Below are 21,594 nucleotides of genomic sequence, written 5' to 3' on the forward strand. Positions count from 1 at the left end.
GTATGTAAAAATGAGTACTTGATGATGTAGAAATGTATGAAGGGACATAATGCACCAGTAAATAAGCACTGTGTCCTGTGTTTTATGTGCATGTAAAATATTTCTGTGAAACGACGAAACGTTTAAAAAATTTAAGAAGGTGTTTTAGCATCCTACAATTAGAAACATTGCACATTATATATAGTATACTATATTATATATAGTATATTTTCAATATTGCCAATAGTATATATTTTCAATCGACAAAAATACTTATATGAGTTTAAATTTATACTTCCCAAGCGAGGCAGCATGGTAAGTATACAATGTTATTTTATTGCCTATCAGTATGTAAGTAATATTTAAGTTTTAAAAATATTAAGCTCACTAATAATAAGAAACGAATTATTTATTCAGTTTACATTTCAAGTTCACTCAATGATTTCGTGCCATACACACACACATACGCATATATATATATATATATATATATATATATATATATATATATATATAGATAGATAGATAGATAGATAGATAGATAGATAGATAGATCGATAGATATAGATATGGATATATACTACTCACTGCATTACGAAGTCTCTATATTTGTAACTAACATTTACTGTGGCAACCGGGTGCTTCTGTCTAACGTATGCGGTCGTGCGATCATCACCCTGTTTTTTCTCGCTCACAGCCGTTCCAAGACCCAAAAGCGTACTATGTACACAAGCTGCGTATGGTTGTGAACTCGCGAAGCCTAATACTTCTGCTTGTCAAGGTAAAAAATTGAGAGAAGAAAGGATGATTAGAAAACAGTGCGTGCAACAATGATTGATACTGGTAAGAAACGTTCATTCGCGTGTTCGTGCACATTCCGTCTATAGCACTACTGTGAAACTACGTATATTGGAACTGTATAACTGTTTCAGGGCGAGCAGCGTAAGTGACGACCGAAATTATGTTGTTACCATTGACTGCGATAAGACAATGCTATCCTGTTACTGCGTTTGGTTTTTCTCCTCTTTGAGGTATCAAACCCATTGTTTTACTTGTTGTAAGTTCTGAAGTTGTTCCTGTTGTTTAAAGTGAGGTGTTTAAAGAGTTAGATATATATTCTTATTTACGATGGAAATACGAAAAGTACTCTTAATTATAACACAGTATTAAATTGTTTAACTGTTGAAAAAATAACAAAATAAAGTTGTACCTGTAAATGTATATTAGGCCAGGACGTAACTACTGACAGTGTTGTTTACAGATTTCCTCGTGAAGGAACTCCATTGCATTAGTAGTGAAAAGCATTACTGGTTGAATACTGGTAATTAAGATTGCGTACCATAGGAGGCATTGTTCATTTCAAATTTTACCCGAGGAAATTGAATAAACGATGGATTAATATAGTACTGCAAAAATTCTGGTAACCCACATTGACCACGCTCAGAGAAATGCCGTGAAGGGAATTTCGAAGCTGCGGGACCCAGGGCCACCTTTATAATCATCACTGACTGAAATTCCAGTGGTGAGTTTTATGGTCTTATATCCATTTCCCCATTCTCTCCGTCCTCCTCCAATTGGACACTGATACCTTTATTCTATGCCAAAGCTTTGTGCTAGTTTTCTGTAGAAACCCCTGACATTTGTGCTCAAATCTTTATCGAGTTATTTCACTATTTAAATTTAGGATTTCTTTTCAGCAGCAAGTTTATATGAGACGTGGACTCAAAGTTTTAGATGGAACCTGAACACAGTAATTGTTGAAATTATGTAGGGAACTTCCACCGGGAATCAAATCCGGGGCGCAAAATTTGAATGGGAAAGACATGTGTGCTAGATACTAGGCCAACTGGAAGGGCATCTCTATTTTCGTGTCATAACAAAATTAAGTTTTAGGGACTGGAGACTTGCGACCCCCATTTTAGAAATTGATTTTTTTGCCATAGTTCTGAGCTGCGACCCATGAGTTTTGCGTGCTTACAATTTCCAAGATATCCCTCTGACAAATAAACGAGGACCCACATCTCCAGTTCCCAACTTGTGAAATAGGAAGTTTCCATAATTTCTATCCTTAACACTTTGATGAAACTGAAAGTGATAGACGTCAAACTCAACCGTTTTTGGTTTCATTTTTGATCATTGTATAGCGAAAACGGTAATAGATAGCGAGAAGCTGTTTTTGACAATCGATCGAACATCTCAGGAAAACATTTCGTCTGTACTTTATTCTCTACTAAAATCGGAAATGACAGTAATCCATTACGACTCCCGGTTTCAATTTAATCTATATAGAGCAAAACCTATTACAGATAGCAAGAAGAATTTTTTTTTAAATGAGAGTTCTAAAAATATGTAATATATCTTCTTTTAATAATACAATCCAACGAAAGGATCAAAAATCAACTCCTTCTGCTCTTAATGTTCATCGTTGTACAGTCTTCTTGAAAAAATCTTGGGCATCCACCCTGCTATGAAAAATCATATGATTGCAACGCAATAGGAAATGATAATACTTTGGCTGTAAATAAACGTCTTAAACAACGAAAGAAAAGACATATTTGTTTGATTTAATTCCAACTGTAGGTAAGACTATTGTGCTTTTCAGAAAGAGGTTAGTAGCAAAGTTTATTTAAACAAGACATGACAAGCCGTAAGAGATACCGCGACACGTGTTTTTATTCGATTGAGCGTTTTTGTAATATATTCGACCTCCACTTTAGTCTCTCTATTAAAATCGAAAGTGGTAGGTATATACTACAACTTGTGGTTTCAATATAGATTTAGAAATATTTCGTGTCCTCTTTACTGTCTTTACGAAAGATTTGTTTTAAATAACTCCGAAAACCAATTTTCATGTTTCTAACCTTTAGAGATTCCCGTTTCCTTTCCATCTGTTTAATTCCCCTTAATACTAAAATATAAAAAGAACGTTGAAACACGTGTTAGATAAGTTCAAATGAAAAATCCAAATAAAAAAAAAGTTCAAGTCCCTCACCGTATATGTTTCGGACTGATTTGATTGATTTTCTTTTTATTTTAACACCCCTTTCAGCGACGAGGGTATATGAGATGAGACCTACTGATAAACATGAAATCCGAATCACATCAACTCCCTTCAGGAATCAAACACGGGTTTCCCACGACAAAGATTTGTACGGTAAGCGCTTAGACATGAAGGAGCTCGTAAACGTTTTGGAGATAATGCCATCTTATTAAAATTACTCCCACCCAATTTCATCCCTCGATTCGTGAATTTCCAAAAGTCTTTTCTTACTATTATCCTACGTCACAAATCATACATACGGTCTGAATTTCAAGTTTCTAGCTAGTCCCTAGAGACGTGGTTACCAACCCGAGGGCGTGAAAAACTTCTGAGGAAGGCGGGGGTTTTTAATAGAACTAAGTTATAAACTACCGGTATAAACATTTCAGACGTTGTAACAAACACTAAATTAAGTATCATTTAAACACAAAATAACTATTTGGTAAGAACTGTGGGTACACTAAGGACAAAACTGGTAAAATATATTATTGCATTATACATCAATGCAAAGCACGAGTCTTGCTGCAAATAAATGTAAATTTGTAACAATATGGCTGTTTTTATTTACTATTATTGTCTGCAAGCAAGTTCTTTTTCCAGGTAGAATATTCAATATTTGAATATTGTATTTGATCATTATTCTCCCGTTACGCTATTTATTCGAACAAACGTGAAATTAAACCGCCTAGCTCGACCAATGTTGAAAATGTATTTCTTATAATGCAGTATTTCTTCTTCGCGAGAGATGTAAATTCCCTTACGGTTTTAGGAGAGTTTTTATACTGAGTTGATAAAATAAAAATGTACAACGTGGTAATTATGTTTCAAAATTCATTTCACACGTTTAAAACATGTCACTTTGGTCATATTATGAGTACAAAATAACAAGTTAAAAATTTTAGTAAAGGCCCTGTCACTCGTTTTGCAACCAGAATATTCAAAAACGTTGAGGCTTGTATACATAGCGACTTCGTTAAGGATAAATTTTATATACCTAGATTCATCTTATAAGGTTTGTTACAAAAAACTTTGTTCTGTATGCATGTGATTTATGGGGGATTTTATTTTATACATGTGGCAACACTGAAGTGCCTTGACCAGGGTTCGTGCAAATTTTAGTTCGAGTTCGAGCAAGTTCGAGCAAGAAAGAAAAAAGACAGGTAAAGATGCTGAGAGTATCAGTGCTGCTAAACACTTCGGTGTACGTGAGTATATTTCAACTTTTACAAATTAAATTTGTTTACATAAAAATATACTTCAGTATTAGTCTTTATTTAGTTAATAAAATCAACGAATAAGATCTGCATTTAACTCGTTCTGGTGGGCTGTGTGTGTAAGAGCTGGAGGGGATGAAAGTAGTTAGACAGGTATTCGGCCTGCATGACATGTTGGTTACTCGCTCTGGCGAGGAAAACTTCCTGACACTCTTATCATTCAGCTGTTTTTTGCTTTTTCTTTTTTACAAGTAAATACCTTGCATTTGTAGGAAATAAATTTAGATACAGTAGAGCGTCGATTATCCGAACGTCGGTCAACCGAACGACCGCTTAACCGAACTGTGTACTCGCTCGCACCTGTTACTCTCCCACCCTACCGTCCATCATCCCCCTCACTCCCCAACCAAGTTTCCCACAGCAGTCGCCGCACTGAGCCACCGCTGGCGGAACATTGCTTCTAATGGGTCCTTCATAAGGCGCTGCTGACCGGCCAAGCCGCCAGTCGCTGTGTTTCAACAATCAGCACACTTCTGTCGGTTTGGCACTGGCTGTAGAAGTAGCGGCAGTATCAAAGCTGTTCACAGCAACAGCTGAGCCAGCTTAGAGTTGAGGCGTGCCGCTCCGCGCAGTTTGAACGATTGCGCGCCCCCAAGAAGAGCTTCTCACGGTGCAAACAGTAACCTTCTGTTCTCTGTTACGACCACTTGTGTGCTGCTGCGTGAAAAAGTGAACTTGACGATACAAAATACTTAAACGTAAACGTGTTGTCCTTTCTATGAAGGACAAGTACGAGATTATTAAAAGGTTAGAAGAAAGTGAATCTGCAACCACTTTATCCAATGAGTACAAGATGGGGAAGTCGACAATTACGGATATTAAAAAAAACAAAAGACGAGCATAGCAAATTTGATAGCTATGCTTGATTCTACTACAGTTCAATTATCCGAACAAACCAGTTTTCCGAACACCCATGTCCCCCAATTACTTCGGATAATCGACGCTCTACTGTATATGTAAATGTTCTATTTTATAATAGAATCGTTTGAGTAAAACTTCCTATAACTAGGCAATCATTAAATTACATTTTTGTCGTCTCTTGATATAAAAATGAAAGTGGAAGGAGAAGAGAAATAGATTTCGTATTAAGTTTTTGATATAAAATTTACCCAGAGACTTAATCAATAGTAACACTACCTATTATTGTTACATGAATTACAGAAGACGTTATCGTAGTCGCAGTTTATTTTTAATTTGTTATTTGGCGATTCCAAAAGTAGAAGAAAAAGGTAGTTATTTTCTGTTTGATTGAAAATAAATTAATTTGTTATATTTAGCGAAGTGTCTTCCATGTGTCCTCATCTAACTACCCCTTTTAATAATTACTATACCTCTGCATGCGGCAAACTTGTAACTCTATATGGTTTCGCAGGTGTGGGTTTTCTCCGGCTTTGGTAATTCGAAATGTGTAGTGGGATCGGTGCACTCGGGCACTTGTGACATCATATTAGTTATTACAATCTCCATAGCTTGGATATATTAACTCCTCCTTCCTCTTAAAATACGGAAGTTAATGAAACTGACATGATTAAAACCCAGCTTCAGCCAAGTGCCATGTTCGATAAGCCTCAGTAATTTTTCATGAGATAAGACAGAACTGGAATTTTCGAGAACGTTAGGTTGCCTGTCTGCTTGATTTTTATATCAAGTTTCGTCTTCATAACATAAGAGATTTCTTAAGATAGGGCCACTGTATTTATAGAATATATTTTGGGCCCCAAACCCCTCTTCCTTAGGATACATATTTCAGTGAAAGTGACATGACAAAATCATGCACTAAAATAGTTCTAAGTATGTTTAGTAATTCTCCTCGAGCAGTTCAGTCGCCGAACAATCCATAATCAGGGGTGCCCAGAAGGGGGGGTTATGACGCAAACTGCGTCATTGAAATATTTGGGGGGGGTTAAAAATCTATATAAATATGTTTGATGGGGGGTAAAATTAATCGAAAAGATTTTTTTCATGGAAGAACACCTACGGATAGACATTTGAGGGGGGGTGCGTCATGGACATAAGGGGGGGGGGGCACCACTGCCATAATGATGAGGCAGGTAGCGTCGATTTGAATAGTGAGAAATAAATTAATTAATTTCTCCTTTCTTCAGCTTAAAAGGATAATTTCGAAAGCTCTGAATTACGTATTCCATTCTTTTATTTCAGAGTTTATATACTGATTTTCTCATTTCATATTTAAGCGAACTTCACATTTCATGACATATTCTGAACAAATAGTGGTAAATTTTAATATTATAGAAATCATCTCTATACCCGCTCTATAAGGTGGGATGGGATTTCCGGAAAAAATACGTTCAATCACATACGTCCTAAAATTTAGCGCTTGTTTATGAGGGTTAATAGGTAGAAACTATCATTCATTTTCCTCTTAGAACAGAATTTTCGGTTGTTTTCTATTGAGTTTAATTTGGAAATTTCATGTCTCCAATATGAAAACGTCTTAGATTTGGCATTTTCTAAAAATAAATAAAATAAAATACAATTAAAAAATTAATCTTATACGAATTATTCTTTCCTTGTTTAGGTGCGAAATTTTCAGAAACGGTGAGAAACACATACAGTGATTTCTGATGATTGGTTTATATGCCCAGTTTTCCCTCCTTGCTGCAGGCTCTGGAGGGTCCGAAAGTTTGATTTAAAGAACACAGTGTCTTGTGTCATTCCCTACAATATAACAATACAACGAATAATCTATAAGAACATTGTACTTCTGCAAAGTTACCTCGCTGAACACGGTTAAATGATCACAGAAAGCTAACATAAAATGGATGCTCCAGACAACTAGACCCGCTTCACCATTAGTTAACTGAAAATCATTAAATATAATACCTAAGTATCAATATGTATAAAGTGAGACTGTAGGAAAAATGAAGCTTTCCTCTAACAGGTATAAAAGTAACAGAACCTGGACGTATTACTAATATTAATTCAATTTCTAAATTAGAAGCCTAAAAAGAAACTTCGCCCTAAATTTTATTGTGGTATTAGTGGAAACCATAAACAGTATAGCGGTATACATTTGCAACACATGGTATCAGAAATCTTTGGCATAGAACAAATTTTCAGTTTCAAAAGTATTGTTTCGAATAATGTATCTCTCTTTATATGACAGAGGGTAACCCGAAATCTGTGGAGCACAAAACATGTATTTTGAGGGACAAATTTTAACATAGAAAGATATTGTAGAGCAAGATTCTGGAGACTTGGGTGTTTCTGTATTTGACAGAGAATAACTCGAAAACGGTGAGAGTGCAGAGACAGGTTTGCGTCATGAAAGTTTGGCATAGACAATCTTTTAAATTCCTGAACTACGGGCTAGAGATATGAGACCCACTATATTTGGGAGCAGAATATCTCAGACAACAATGTACTTGATAATTTCTATATGCAACTGCAATAGTTTTGGGAGATAATTCGGTCATCTAACGTAAAACTTAGAATCGTAACAGTACACAAAAATCATCCTTAGTACTGCTCACACAGTTAGTAGAACAATGCCTGAAACGCGTCTAAAGCCATGTTGTTTGAAACGGATTTTTCAGAATGACCTTTGTCATTCCATTATTGCAACATTTAGTTTTAGTTCTTGATTTATGTAGTGTTACGTTCAAGTGAACTTCCGCAAATGCTACCCAATTATGGTAGGTTAGTCCAGTAAAACAAGTGAAAATAGGGCTTAACCAAGGATTAATTGCAAAAGAAACGAAATCAATTAAAAATTGTTTTATTTTATGTTCTTGTTGAACATCCAAAAAGTATAGAAGAATCTAAGTAGGGGAACAATCAGAAATATATATTTTTAATATGGCAGCCAGTACACCTTCAAATAAATTATATATAAATATGTCAATTTTAATGAACTAGGTATCAAAATAACAGTTAGACAAAGAGAAAGAAAAAAAACAAGAGATAACTCTCACTATAAAGTTAATGGGTTTGACGATATAAGCTGAAAAATTAATATATATTATACATATTAATTTTTCAGCTTATATCGTCAAACCCATTAACTTTATAGTGAGAGTTATCTCCTTATTTTTCTTTCTCTTTCTCTGACTGTTATTTTGATACTTAGTTTATTAAAATCGACCTAATACTTCTAAAATTACAGAAATTTATCTGTTTTTAAATGTTTATTTATATTGGCTATTACAATAACTGAAAAGCACTTGCTAAAAACAGATTGCTTATAAAATATAAAGTTACGGGTAAAAAAATATTTTTTCTTAGCTTCAAGAGACATACAATCGCATATGGTTATTATTCACAATACAGTTAACAAAATATAAAATAATGGGTAATAGCTTAATCGTTTCACATACCCACTATACAAACAAATCAAATATGATTATTATTTTCAGAACGTCTTATAAAATATAAAATAACGGGAAATAATTATTTTCACAAATCCACTATACACACAATATCACATACGATTATTATTTTGAATACAGCTTATAAAATATAAAACAACTGGGAATTTTCTTTTCATGTATCAACTATACATACACAATCACATACGATTTTTATTCTCAATTTACGGCAACTCTATGTTGTCTTCTAGAATCACCTCAGCGCGAAGAAATAAAAATTGCACATTAAAATCAAGTCTGAGTACTTGTCATCAAAACAAGATTTAGAGAAGTTCAAACTATGACATTCACTTGCGTGAATTTAGTCCCCCCTTCATGTTAATTTTAAAACTATTTTTTCTTTCGTTTGATCATCGTTTGATAAGGTATGACAGCAATTTTTAATTTTTTCATCAGCTTTGCTATTATGAATATAAGTGATATTTAGTAACGATTGACAATTTTTAACGTTTGAATAGCTTTACTTACATAAATATAAGCGATATTTAGTAGGGAGCTAACTACACACTAGCCAACTCCTTCATGGCAGATTCGAAATTGTTCGATGTGAATCGTTTGATCATCGTGGGTAACAGGCCTCTACACCTCTGATTCTACTTTCTCTTATGTCAATGGTTTGATCGAGGTATGATCAACAATTTTTGACGTTTGGTCACATTTACTAGCATAAATATAAGCGATCAGTAAAGGGGATAACTACACGACCTCCCTTTAACCCCAAAGTCGAAATTTCTCGAATCATTTGTTGTTAATTTCGTCAGGTTTTATTAATACTTTTGAACGTTTGATCGACTTTACCAGAGATATAAATAATAGAAAAGGGACCTATATCTAAATAACAAAAAAGAGCAAATTTAACGATGAATCGCTTAAAACCGTTGACTAATCTGATCGAATAAAAATCAAAGGGTTTACATGGAGAATTCACGAATTTAGCCTAGCGTGAGGAGGAAAAGCTAGCATTTACTTATCTCTTTTCTGAAGGTAGCCTACATTTATGTCGATCGAAAGCTAGAATTCATTGATTGATTCTAAATAAATAAACACGTTACATCTACTGTTTAGATGCCGATCGAATAGTTAGATCGAACTATTTAGAGAGCTAACGTATCCCACACAGCAATGAAATATTTTCAAAACGTTTCTAAAACGTGCCATCATTTTCCTTCAGAAAATGTATCCTACTTCCCTTAAGGAAATACAGTAAAACCTGCCTTCAACGGACCCTTTATTAAACGGAAAACTGTCTTAAAGGGAAATATTTCATGGTCCCATGGATTTTGGAGTAAAAGACATGTAAAAGTCCCTTCATTAAGCGGAAACTGTGTTATGCGGACAACGGAAACCAAAATAAACCTTTAACGGAAAATTCTGAATTTCAGACTACATCGTTTAGAAAAATTTTAAACATCCTGTGAGAGGGTAAACATATACTGTCTGCGATAAATATTTCGTTCTTTTGTTAAACCTTTACGGGCAGTGTTGACCTTCGTCAATCACTACTCATATTCAGCTCCCACAATTTTTCGCTAGTCCTACGTAGCATGTCAGCTGTCAGTCTTCTTTGTAGGCGTACTTCTGTTCCGCTTGTGTAGCAACTAGCGACAGCCAACAAAAATGAGAAGAAAACTGACAAAACAAAGTTCTGGAAAAAAGGAATTGAGGTAAAGCAGAAGTTATATATCTCCATCACGTGTCGTGAAAACAAGGAGGAAAGACTTCACTCAGAGGACTTTCAAAATTACAGAGAAAGCTTTTCTGTGTCCTGAAGTATACTGCAGCCAAGTAGTAGCAATGTATGCAAAAAATCCTACTTGACTATTGGGAAAAATAAAGGAAAGTGTGCACAGCATATTTTGTGTTTATTTTAAGTTTTTTGGGGTATTAATCCGTAGAAGGAAAAAGTACTATAATTGAACAAGTTGCGTACATCAATATATTTTCCCATTATGTCCGTTATAAGCATATATATTTTTTTAACGGAAAGGCCTATCTCCATTAAGCGGAAACCTGTCTTTAACGGAAATTTTTGCGAGTCCCGCTCGATTCCGCTGAAGACAGGTTTCACTGTATATTCCATATGTTGTTGAAAACATTTTCCACATAATACTGTAAACATTCTCTGAATATACTCAAAAACGTTTTAGAAATATTTTATACGCCGTTAGAGAAGTTTTCCAAAAAATATTTCCTGTACGATTTCCAAACATTACTGAAAATGTATTTGAAACGTTTTATACAATGTTAACGGAATGGTTTTTAAAATGTTTCTCATGGAATATTTTAAAATTATTTACCAGTAACACAGACAATATTTTCCTACATATGCCAAAATATATTTAGTGAATATTTTTTGTACATCTCAGAAAATATTTAGAGAATAGTTTCTGTGCATGACAAAATATTTAGGGAATATTTTCTGTACATGACAAAATATTTAGGGAATATTTTCTGTACATGATAGAACCCGAAGCCCATAGGCCAACTCGGTTACTATTGCAGATACGGAAACAAGGTAAGATATAGAAGGAAATTTTTAAAATGCAGAAAGTTTTGTATTTATATTAGTATATCGCCCAATAGTAACGAGAAGTGCAACGCTGCCACTGTTGGATAACACTGAATGAAAGAAAGTGTGGTTTCAAATTATTTGGACCAAAGGGAACGGAAAGACACAATGAAAAATATAGTGCAAGACACAATTTCGCTTCCTTTGTATCTGCTCCCCCCCCCCGAACACCGTGGTTGCTATGCCACTGGCGTAGATATTGCATTTGCATGTTTATCCTTCACTCTGTCTCCTTTCAATTCTTCTCGGTGTAGCTAATTTTAAATCACACATTATTTTATTCGTGTAGCCCAACATGATGTATGGTAACGCATTTTCTTTATTGAGCGGCACACTAGTACAAAAACAAAAGTGTTGCTGGAATTTAAAAATGTCCTTACATATCTTACCTTGTTTTCATATCTGCAATAGTAACCGAGTTGGCCTATGAGCTCCGGCCTTTTGCGTCACTCTATATATATCTAATGGCTTCTTGCTGGGAACAAATAGCGGGTTGAAAACAAGGCGGCCAAACTGTGACATAGCAGCTGGAAGAAAACATAATATTCTTCTGTCCAATTTTACCTGCTTAGACGCCTTTGCCTCACTCTCTCTTCATGCCGAGAAACCATTGTGGCCCACAGACTCAGACACAATAATAATAATAATAATAATAATAATAATCAGTGTAAATTGTAACTACATAATGTTAGCTTGTTCTCATAATTTTAAGCATTTTTTAAACTCAAAATCTTATTTACACAAATGGTTTCTGGGTGTTCCACTGGTGCTACTAGTATGTGGCCACGCCGTGCATATATGTTGGGGTGTCTTATGTGACTTACGAGATTCAAACTGTATATTAGTGTGTTCACAATCGTCGCCTGTCAGTTTTGAAAGCGGCTGTATTGGATCCATTAAAAAAAATAAGATTGAGGTTTAGACATCCAATTCAAGAAACAATTGTTGGCAATCCTTTTCCTATCTTAAAAATAATAAATCCAATATAGCCGCTTTGAAAATTGGCACGCGATGATTGTGAAGACTAATTTGCAGTCTGAACCTCGCAATATGACATAAGACACCCCAACATACATACACGGCGTGGCCACATACCAGTAGTAGCAGTGGAACACCCAGAAACATTCTGTGCATAAATAAGATTTTGAGGGAAAAAAAATAAAATTTTGAGAGCAAGCTAACATTATGTAGTTATAATTTACACTGTCTACTATAATAAATATACATATATATCGGTTAGTAGTTAAATAAAAATATAAATGTACACTATTCTGGCTTTATTTATTTAAATTGTCTTCAGCAGAATCTTCATGCTGCTCGTATTATTTGTTTCTATACATTAAGAACAATCTTCTCAAATATCAGAAATTCACATTTTAACTTGATAAACTTGTTCTAGAAAATTATGTCACTGACACGCTAATACTTATTTGCTTCTGTATAATCTCACTTTTGATTACCACAACTAACTCTAATTTCGACGCTGCGAATTGTCAGTTCAAGTTCTGTGGAACTGCAGCTGAATTCTTAACTGATTTTCTTGTTCGTCTCTGCATGGCATGTTGAAGCTAAATCCCAATAATCTACGCGATCTCATCGTTAGTTACGTTTCTCTCGTGTTGCATTTTCTGAAAATAAAAATAATTGGCAGTGTTTAATAACATAATAACAGCAGGGAATGATTAGAGATCAATTATTACATCTTAAACTTACAAAAATATTTAAAATGTTTGTGTAGGACCTACAGCAGCTTGTGAAGACAATAATGTGTTACAAAAGTAACATCCTGAAGAAAATGTAAAGGGCAAGGAAGACAACAGCTAAAGCTGAAAGTGACATACCTCAGACTGTAGCTTAATTACGGACGTTGTAGCATGTTGAAGCGGTCGCACTTTTATTTTTAAAAAGTATAGCATCTTATAAATATTAAACCTAATATTAAAAATAATAATAATTTGAAAACATGTGGCAGCATTTGAGTTGATGAAGAACTAGCGTCTCATTCCGAAGGCTCCGATCTCAAATCTGGGCCCGATCATTCTTTTTCCCTCAGTCGCACCAGATGAATGCCGAGATGGTTACTAAGGCTTTGATGACCGCTACCTTGCTCGATTTCTTTGCCACGGAGCAGGCCATGCATATTACTTTGCCTTATACAAATGAATAATTTTGATAATGTACGAATTAATCGTGAAATGCTCAAGAAAACTACCAACATGACAGAACAATTCAGTATAAGGATGAACTATATTTTATACATATTCAGCTCTCTCTTCTACGGACACTTAAATGTAACGTGTCACTTGAGGACAGGAAAATTGCACATTTTGCTAAAATAAGGATTTCCAAAGCCTTTTAAATGTTATAACAGCGGTTGCAGTATATGCTTTTGGGAAATAAAGTTTACGGGAAGATGATTCTGAGAAGTATTCATGGCACAATAGTAAGTATTTAAAGCGAAGAAAATAAAAAGGGCACCAGAATGTTTTCCTTTTTTTTTTTAAACAATATTTTAAACATAGTGTATCCCTCTTCAAATGACAACTTCTATATTCTTTTCCACTTTGAAAATGAGATTAAAGAACAGTAGGGAGAGTTTCTTACCTATTATTGCGTTGGTGATTAACGAGGAAAGCTCTTTCCTTTTGCACCATGCCAACTAAATTGCTCAGCTATTGCACTTGTCTTTTTCATGATGTTTCTTGTGATGGCTTCTAAGCTGTGACCTCCCAGTTTTTCATTTCTTAGACCTGTAATGAAATACACATTAAGCACTCAAGTAATAGTAATGGAAATTTAGAGCATACAATTGATGCCCTTAAACAAACTACATTGATTTTAGACGACAGTGTCACAGAATCAGTTGCAATTGGCGCATCCTCAAAAATTAATTTTTGCACTGACGTTTTATTTTACCAATAAAAGAAAAGTTGCATACTAATTTTCAAGCAGTTGTACAGGGTTGGCAAAAACCATGGTTTTTATTGAAAAAAAAACAGTTTTTTTGTTTAAATAATTTACTCTATGTATTTGTATTAAATATGGACAGAAATTAATTTGTTTCGTCTTGGTGTTATTATGCTGAAAGGGAATCCAAACCGCTTCTCGGCTTACATCCAAGAGAAATTGTCCATTTCGACACGAAACCGGGACTAATTGGTCAGAAGTGAGATTGTCGACTCACTCACGAAGGACTCCTGATAAAAATACGTTATACTGATCTTTACATAGGCCTAGTTGTTCATATAATTTTCAAGAGTCATTTCAGAAGGACAGAAAGATAAGTAGTTACAGAAGTAAAAACATTACAGAATTACATATAAATCGTGAAACTTCCACCTTAGCCATTAGGAAAATCCTATTATTAGTTTAAATGTATTTGTATGTAAAATTTTAAGGTCAACGTATCATATTAAATGACAAATTTGTTATGTAGATAACATTCAACAAAATTAAAACAAAGTCGAATCCAAGCTGATGTTGGAAGCTACGTAGGCAGTTGATACATTTTGCCAATTTCTATCAATATATTTAAGCAACCTTGGCTTCTTTATAAAACAACAGGCATTCAGGCAAGTAGAAATATACAATTTGGTTTCGTTTCGTATGTTTAGGCTTATCCTTATGAAATATCAAAGTTATAACGGAGAAGACTTTCGCTTAAAGGGACACCTCGAATCGCTACTTGGTTTACACTTGAAAGATGGGTTGTGGTTCGACCGAGAATTGAACACGGGACCCCTTGATTAAAAGGTGAGAAGTAGATAAACGTAATGCAGATGGTGTGATATGTGGAGACGGAAGTTCACACGATTTAAAGCATTTTTCGTTCTTTTTTGGTTTAAACCTGTTGATTTTTTTTTAAAAAAAAACAGCTTTTTAAACCAGCCAACCCTGCCGTTGTAAATTGGAAATTGATGAAAGCAATGTATCTATAAAAAATAGCAGGATGACGAGGAATAATTTAACAGTTTCAGAATATACACGGTGGTTGTAAAGTCAATACCTATTTTTAATCTAGATTATCCTAGAAACTAGCATCAGCTTAGCTGGCGTGTGATACTGTTAACATTTTAGAAGTTGTGGAAAATGCGGGTGCATAGGTTGAAATGTAACTTAATAACTAAATGGTGCACTCTAATAATGTATTCGATGAAAATAAAACTGTGATAGTTTGTTTAGTTTTAGAAATATTCATTGTTACAAATAAGAACTGACTTTACACCCACGCTGTATTCAGGGAGTAGTAATGCAGAAAATAAACTATTCGCGAACATGGATGAGAGATACTTTCCAGCATGCATTGTTTAACAAGTCACGTATTTTCAAATTACTTCCAAAGCAAAGCCTACACGAAGTTGTTCTATCAGAATTCATAAATATCAAATTCTGCGGAGAATTGTAGGCACTATAACGTCAGTAACCTATATTAATACACTAGTTTAGCATTGTTCACAGATTGAAAATATTATGTATAACTCAAGAAGCAGGTACTTGTACACGGAAATTAAGATGAAATGAAACATTTAGTTTAACGTCCCACGTTTACGCATCCAGGCTGAGAAGACGCTGATGATGAGAAATGAATGAAATAGTGGAATAAAGTAAGTGGGAGGAAACGGGACAGCCCCGAGAAAACACATGCACACGGTTTGTCTACCACAAAGCCCGCTTGGCGTTAGCTGGGATCGAACCAAGGACCCCATGCAGCAGAGATGAACTACGTACTTTCTAAACGTTTCAACTAGTTCTAAACGTACTCGCTTCACTGTCAGACCAACAATTGAGCCTCTTTGACTCTAATATACGGAATTTTCAAAAACTCTCGGACACGTGTCTACTAACTTTTACTACCAATCTCCCTTAGCCTTATAGACATAAACGTGGGACGTTAAACGGAAAGATTTCATTTTCATTTCATTTCATAATTTTCACCACCTCCATTCTCTCTCCATCGCCGTCAGCACCCTTCTTCTTCCCTTCTAGGACATATATTTAAGTAAGTAAGCTTAATTATTTATCTAATTATTTTAAATTAGAAGTTCATGTTTCTAACCTTCAAACCAAAACTTTTTTCCTTTGCCCCTCTTTTCTTCAAATTTTTACTAAAATATCAAAAATCAGTGAAACACGTGCAAATTATTTTGAATGAGGAGCCTAAATACAAAGCATCAAGTTTCTAAGCTTAAGGGATTCGGAGATGTGGCCATGTTATTAAAATGCTTTTCACCCCTTTCCGCGTATCCGCCCTATTTCCTCCATTCTAAGTTGTCAAAATAATAATAATTAAAAACTGAAATACGTGTCTAATTATGTTAAATGATGAGTCCGAATTCCAAACTCCATGTTCCTAACCTTCAAATCTTCCGGGATATCGACATTTGATTATAATCATTGCAAACCCATCCCCTGTTTTCATTTTCCCCTCTTATCTTCCCATTTTTACTAAAATATCAAAAAACCCTTAAAAACGTATCAAATTATTTTAAATCAGAAGTCCAAATAAAACTTCAAGCATCTAAGCCTAAGACATTTAGAGATATAGCCACTTTATTAAAGTACTTTCTGCCCCTTTCACGTAGAATTTCCAAAAAATCTTCCTTAGTGGTACCATACGTCACAAATCCTATGTACTGTCGAAATTTCAAGTTTTTAAATTAATCGGCTTGTCTTGTGCGAGGATCAGTCAGTCGTCACTCAGACCTTTAAATTTTAGGTGCTGGATTACTTTCGGCGCACCACATTTTGGAAGATATGCAGGTAAAATTCAAAACTATGCATGAAAAGACACATTTATAAAAAATAAATTTCTGCAGGCGATAGAATTAAATTCAAAGTAATATACATGTATTTTAGGTTTATAAGTGAAGCGTTACAAGTGTAAAATAATTATAAATGCTTTACGATGGATAAAATACGTATGTGCATATGAAAGACAACTGTATAAGATACTATTTTCCACCGGCGCCGTATTCCTACACATTGGACAGAAGCTGTATTTTATATTTACAAGTGAAGCACTACTAGTATGACTTTTGGTTGTTTTTTATTCTTGGCACTGTAGTTCTTCTCGAACTTTTTTTAAACCTCTATTTAAATTTCTTCAAATCTTATCTCTTCCATCTTTATATATATATGAACTACTAAAATTTGTAAAAAATAATATATAGATAGGTATAACAAGCAATTTCTGGTTGAACTCAGATATTTATATGCATAATACAAAACAAGCGTCGGATCTTAATGTAGTCTTCACGTTTAAAAGTGCGTAAGAATAGTACATTTCCTATGGCAGTGAATATTTATAACAAGCTTCCTTCCACTTTAAAAAACAAAACGTCCGGCTTCAATAAAGCAATCAAGTACTAACTATTCGAGCACTGCTTCTATTCTGTAGGAGAATATCTCGCAAATCTATAATCACTTATATTAAAAATGTCTGTAGTAAATAAGGATTAAAGTGTATATATATTTTTGCATATGTATAATGTAATGCTTTATTAACTGTTATATTGTTTTATATCGTTGTATGTAAATTAGAATAATGAAAAATTGTACCTCTTTTACTTAAATTGACGCTATTTTATTATTGGATGTAGATTTAAATGTATAAATATGTACACATTCAATGTTCTTGTGACGTGCCCAACTCATACGTTCACGTTGTGAAAAATTTGTATGAAAACGTGTGAAAATAAATACAATACAATCAGGGTTTGAAAAACCCTGACTTTTTTGAAAAAGCCCAACACACCTGGACCCATGTGGGGTTTTTCGGGTATTTTCGGGTTTAATTGAGGTTTTTTTAGAAATATTCCAATGTCGTTAGGGTAAAAGTGTTAGAATGTAATTTATATTTCAAGATTATGATTGTCACAACTTGCAACAATTTTCTATTCACTGCTGTTTTGAGAAATGACTGTCGTTTTGAAATTTTACGTTGGATCGCCGCCAAAATTTATACAGTTAATTTAGTGTGTCTTGTGCTTCTACTCTGAAAATTTCAACTTGAAAAACTGAAAACTGCGGCGTTGATATCCACCATTTTGAAATTTTAGGTCGGTATGCCGCCAAAATCTGAACATGAAATTTAGTTTGTCTCGTACTTGTACCCTGAAAATTTAAACTTAAAAGACGGAAAGTGGTACCCTGCTGTACGTGTGGTACAGGCAGACGAACGAACAAATATAGAACGAATCAGCCTAATACCCTCACTGACATTCGCCAAATATGAACACTAAATATATTAATTGAAAACAAATATATTAATTTAATTTAGAACAAATCAATCTATAACTCATGTTTTATAAAATAAATGTTTCAAAATGTCTTAAATAAAATTAAATATTTTCTAGCGTAAAATAAATGGTTCTATTGTTGAAGTCCACTTCCGATACTTTGTGCGTTCAATTACGGGAATTTCCCGAGCACTTGCTGCAAGACCGTTCTCCCAGAAAATTAATTTAAAACAATTAACATATATGCAGTGTGTTTCAAAACAACACCGACACCGCTTTGGGAGGTGATACCTGACACCAACGTAAGACAAAAAGTATAGAACGCTTCCTGAACAAATGCTTCCTTTCGGAGTTATAAGCTGCCGAAAACATGAACAAAAGGTAGTTGGCCAGTACTCCAAATAATGTGCCAGTAGCAAGGCTAACTCTATAAAAATTGTTGCGTGAGTACCGCAGGATTCTGAAACGTGTATTTTTGGAGAGTGCACATCTCAGTTTTTAAGTGAAGTATCGACATGACTACGGTAGGTCCCATAGTATTGGCGCTATAGACCTTTAAAATTCATCTTTTCATATTTTCGGCAGCCTACAAGTCCGAAAGGAAGCAATTGTGCACCCAGGTTGGTCTATACTTTTTGTCTTATCTTGGTGTCAGGAATCATCTCAAAAACGTTGTCTGTGTTGTTTTGAAACACCCTGTATAATTCAACTTCATAAAGTAAATGTTTCAATATGTCTTAAATGAAACTAAATATCTTACAGCGTAAAATAAACAGTTTTATTAGGGACGCGGTGGCTCAGTGATAGAGCGTTCACCTCCGGTGCTTGGGGTCCCTGGTTCGATTCCCGCTCGCGCCGTGTCGACTTCTTGGTGGATAAACACCGTGCTCGTGAGTTTTCTTGGGTTCTTCCGTTTCCTCTCACTTGGTTCATTCCACCATTTCATTCATTTCTCATAATCACGGTCTCCTTTAGCCTAACAGGCATAATTGTGGGACGTAAAACTGAAAGATTTCATTTCATTTTTTTCAAATAGTTTTATTGTTGAAGTATTCAGTTCCGATGCTTTGTGCGTTTAATTGCGGGAATTTCCCGAGCACTTCTTTCGCGACTAAGGTTTATTATTATTTTCCGAAAATGCAAGCTTTCTTTACTGTACATCGAAACTTCCACTAGTACAAAGTTTGAATGCAGCACTTGAAATAGTAAGCGTTACGCACTCTTCGAAACTCCGAGCATTAAGATTCTTAAATTTGACACGAATTTTTACGCTATTGCTGGTGTTGATTCTACAGAAAGCTTATTTGAAAAGTAGCAACAAATAACTAAACTGTTGTTGGAAAACAAACTCTACTGAAGAATACCAGAGTTACCATCAAAGATTATAAAAAATTATACTAATAGTTTTACTAATACACTACATATTTACTAGTACTACCAGCACCTATGGCCCTAAACCCATAAGATGTATGGGGGATAATGTCCTTCGGCGTCGCCGAGTAAGCGAGCACACTATCCACGGAAAGTATTTTCTAAAATATAAAATTGCATATTTTACTTCAAATAGGATATAAGCACATTCCATACATTAATTTGTTCTATAATTATCTCAATCTAAGGTACGGCTTTTTAAAATGCATTCAGTGCATTCAGAACTTTATAAAGGCCTTACTTTGAATGTTGTATACCTTAACGTGAAAGCACCTAATTTACCCAAGGAAAGTCCAAAATCTGATACGAGTCACTTCCAATGTGATCACCTTAATTGCGCCAATAATATACTAACGAAAATGTCAAAAATCCAGGTGGGTCCAACCCGAAAAAACCCGGTGGTATTTTCCGTGCTGGGCCCACTTGGGCAAACCCTGAATACAATACAATACTAGAATAATTCTAATTTTTCGGCAAATCTAGTCTGATGGCCCCCTTGAATTTTATATATGCTAGGTGAAATATTTACATTCGCCTGCCGCAAATCATTTAAGAGACAATAATAAAATTAGCGAAAGAATTATAATTTTTCAACAAATATTTCGAGTGGCACGCCAATAGTAAACCTGCACACAGAATTAGGCAATACTCGAGCAGGCTGTTCTACCAAATTTTGACACATTTCTTGCATCTTCCGGTTTCTTTTTGCAGAACATGCACTAAATGAAAAATCCTTAAGTTTAACGTCCCACGGTTATGCCGCTTACGCTAAAAGAAGACGGTGATAATGAGAAATGAGTGAAATGAAGAAAATGGGGGAAATGGGAGAACCCCGAGAAAACCCACGAGCACGATGCTTGTTCACCACAAAGTCGACACGGCGCGAGCTGGCATCGAACCAGGGACTCCAAGCACCGGAGGTGAACGCTCTACCACTAAGCAACTGCGCCCCCCTATGCACTAAATGAGGAGCTCTAAAAGAAAAAGCGAAACAACTTGTGCTAGGTGGCCAGTAAAAAACAAGAACGCTATTTCACCGAGTCAGGGCAGAAGCACAGCAAGGGGTCCGAGCGACAGCGTAGGGAGCAGGCGCGTCAGTGACAGGGGGGTAGGGGTAAGCATAAAAGAGAATGGTCATTTACAATATTTGTAATTATTCTTATCTTCAAAAACACTTAATTTCGATGCTTTAAAAAAATACCTTTCACAGCTAATACACGTGTGTTACACCCACTTTCTTTCTCACCTTTACGACTGAAAATAGTGTATGTAGGGCTATGCCTCTGTTCTGAATTTTTCCTTGTGAATACACCCTTTCCACACTTTGCGCAGTTGATTTTACGCGCTTCACCATACCATGACTCTGCAGAAACTTTATAATCCTTCTCTCTCTATTACACAATTCTTAAAAAAAAAATCACATTACGGCCATCGCAGATGTTCACAACTGACGTATGAACCGGAAATTCCCGCCGCTTACTTCTACTCTATTTGCATTCAAAATCCATTTCAATAAGCTGTGCAATGACAGAAATAACTTACATTCACACTCTTATTCCTTCACGAAAAATATTTCGCATTTTACCTATAAATCTTGTTCTCGGTGTAAACGTCTGCTCGAGTGAACCCCACAATTATTATAACCCAGTGGTGTATTTAAGGGGGGGCTTCCGGG

At 35.0% G+C, this 21,594-nt stretch overlaps 1 long non-coding RNA gene across 2 annotated transcripts in view; it reads left to right on the forward strand.

Annotated features, from left to right (window-relative positions):
- Positions 1-280: 280 nt before the first annotated feature.
- Positions 281-21,594, forward strand: part of LOC145683421 (uncharacterized) — a 199,349-nt gene continuing 178,035 nt past the window's right edge. The window contains exon 1 of one of the 2 annotated variants that reach the window (XR_014131088.1): positions 281-294. This is a non-coding gene — a long non-coding RNA (uncharacterized LOC145683421). The remainder of the gene's footprint in view (positions 295-21,594) is intronic. The other variant, XR_014131087.1, reaches the window with a different exon arrangement.

Source organism: Thermobia domestica, chromosome 4 (genome assembly GCF_964235325.1).
Source record: "Thermobia domestica chromosome 4, izTheDome1.hap1.1, whole genome shotgun sequence".
NCBI classification, from domain to species: domain Eukaryota; kingdom Metazoa; phylum Arthropoda; class Insecta; order Zygentoma; family Lepismatidae; genus Thermobia; species Thermobia domestica.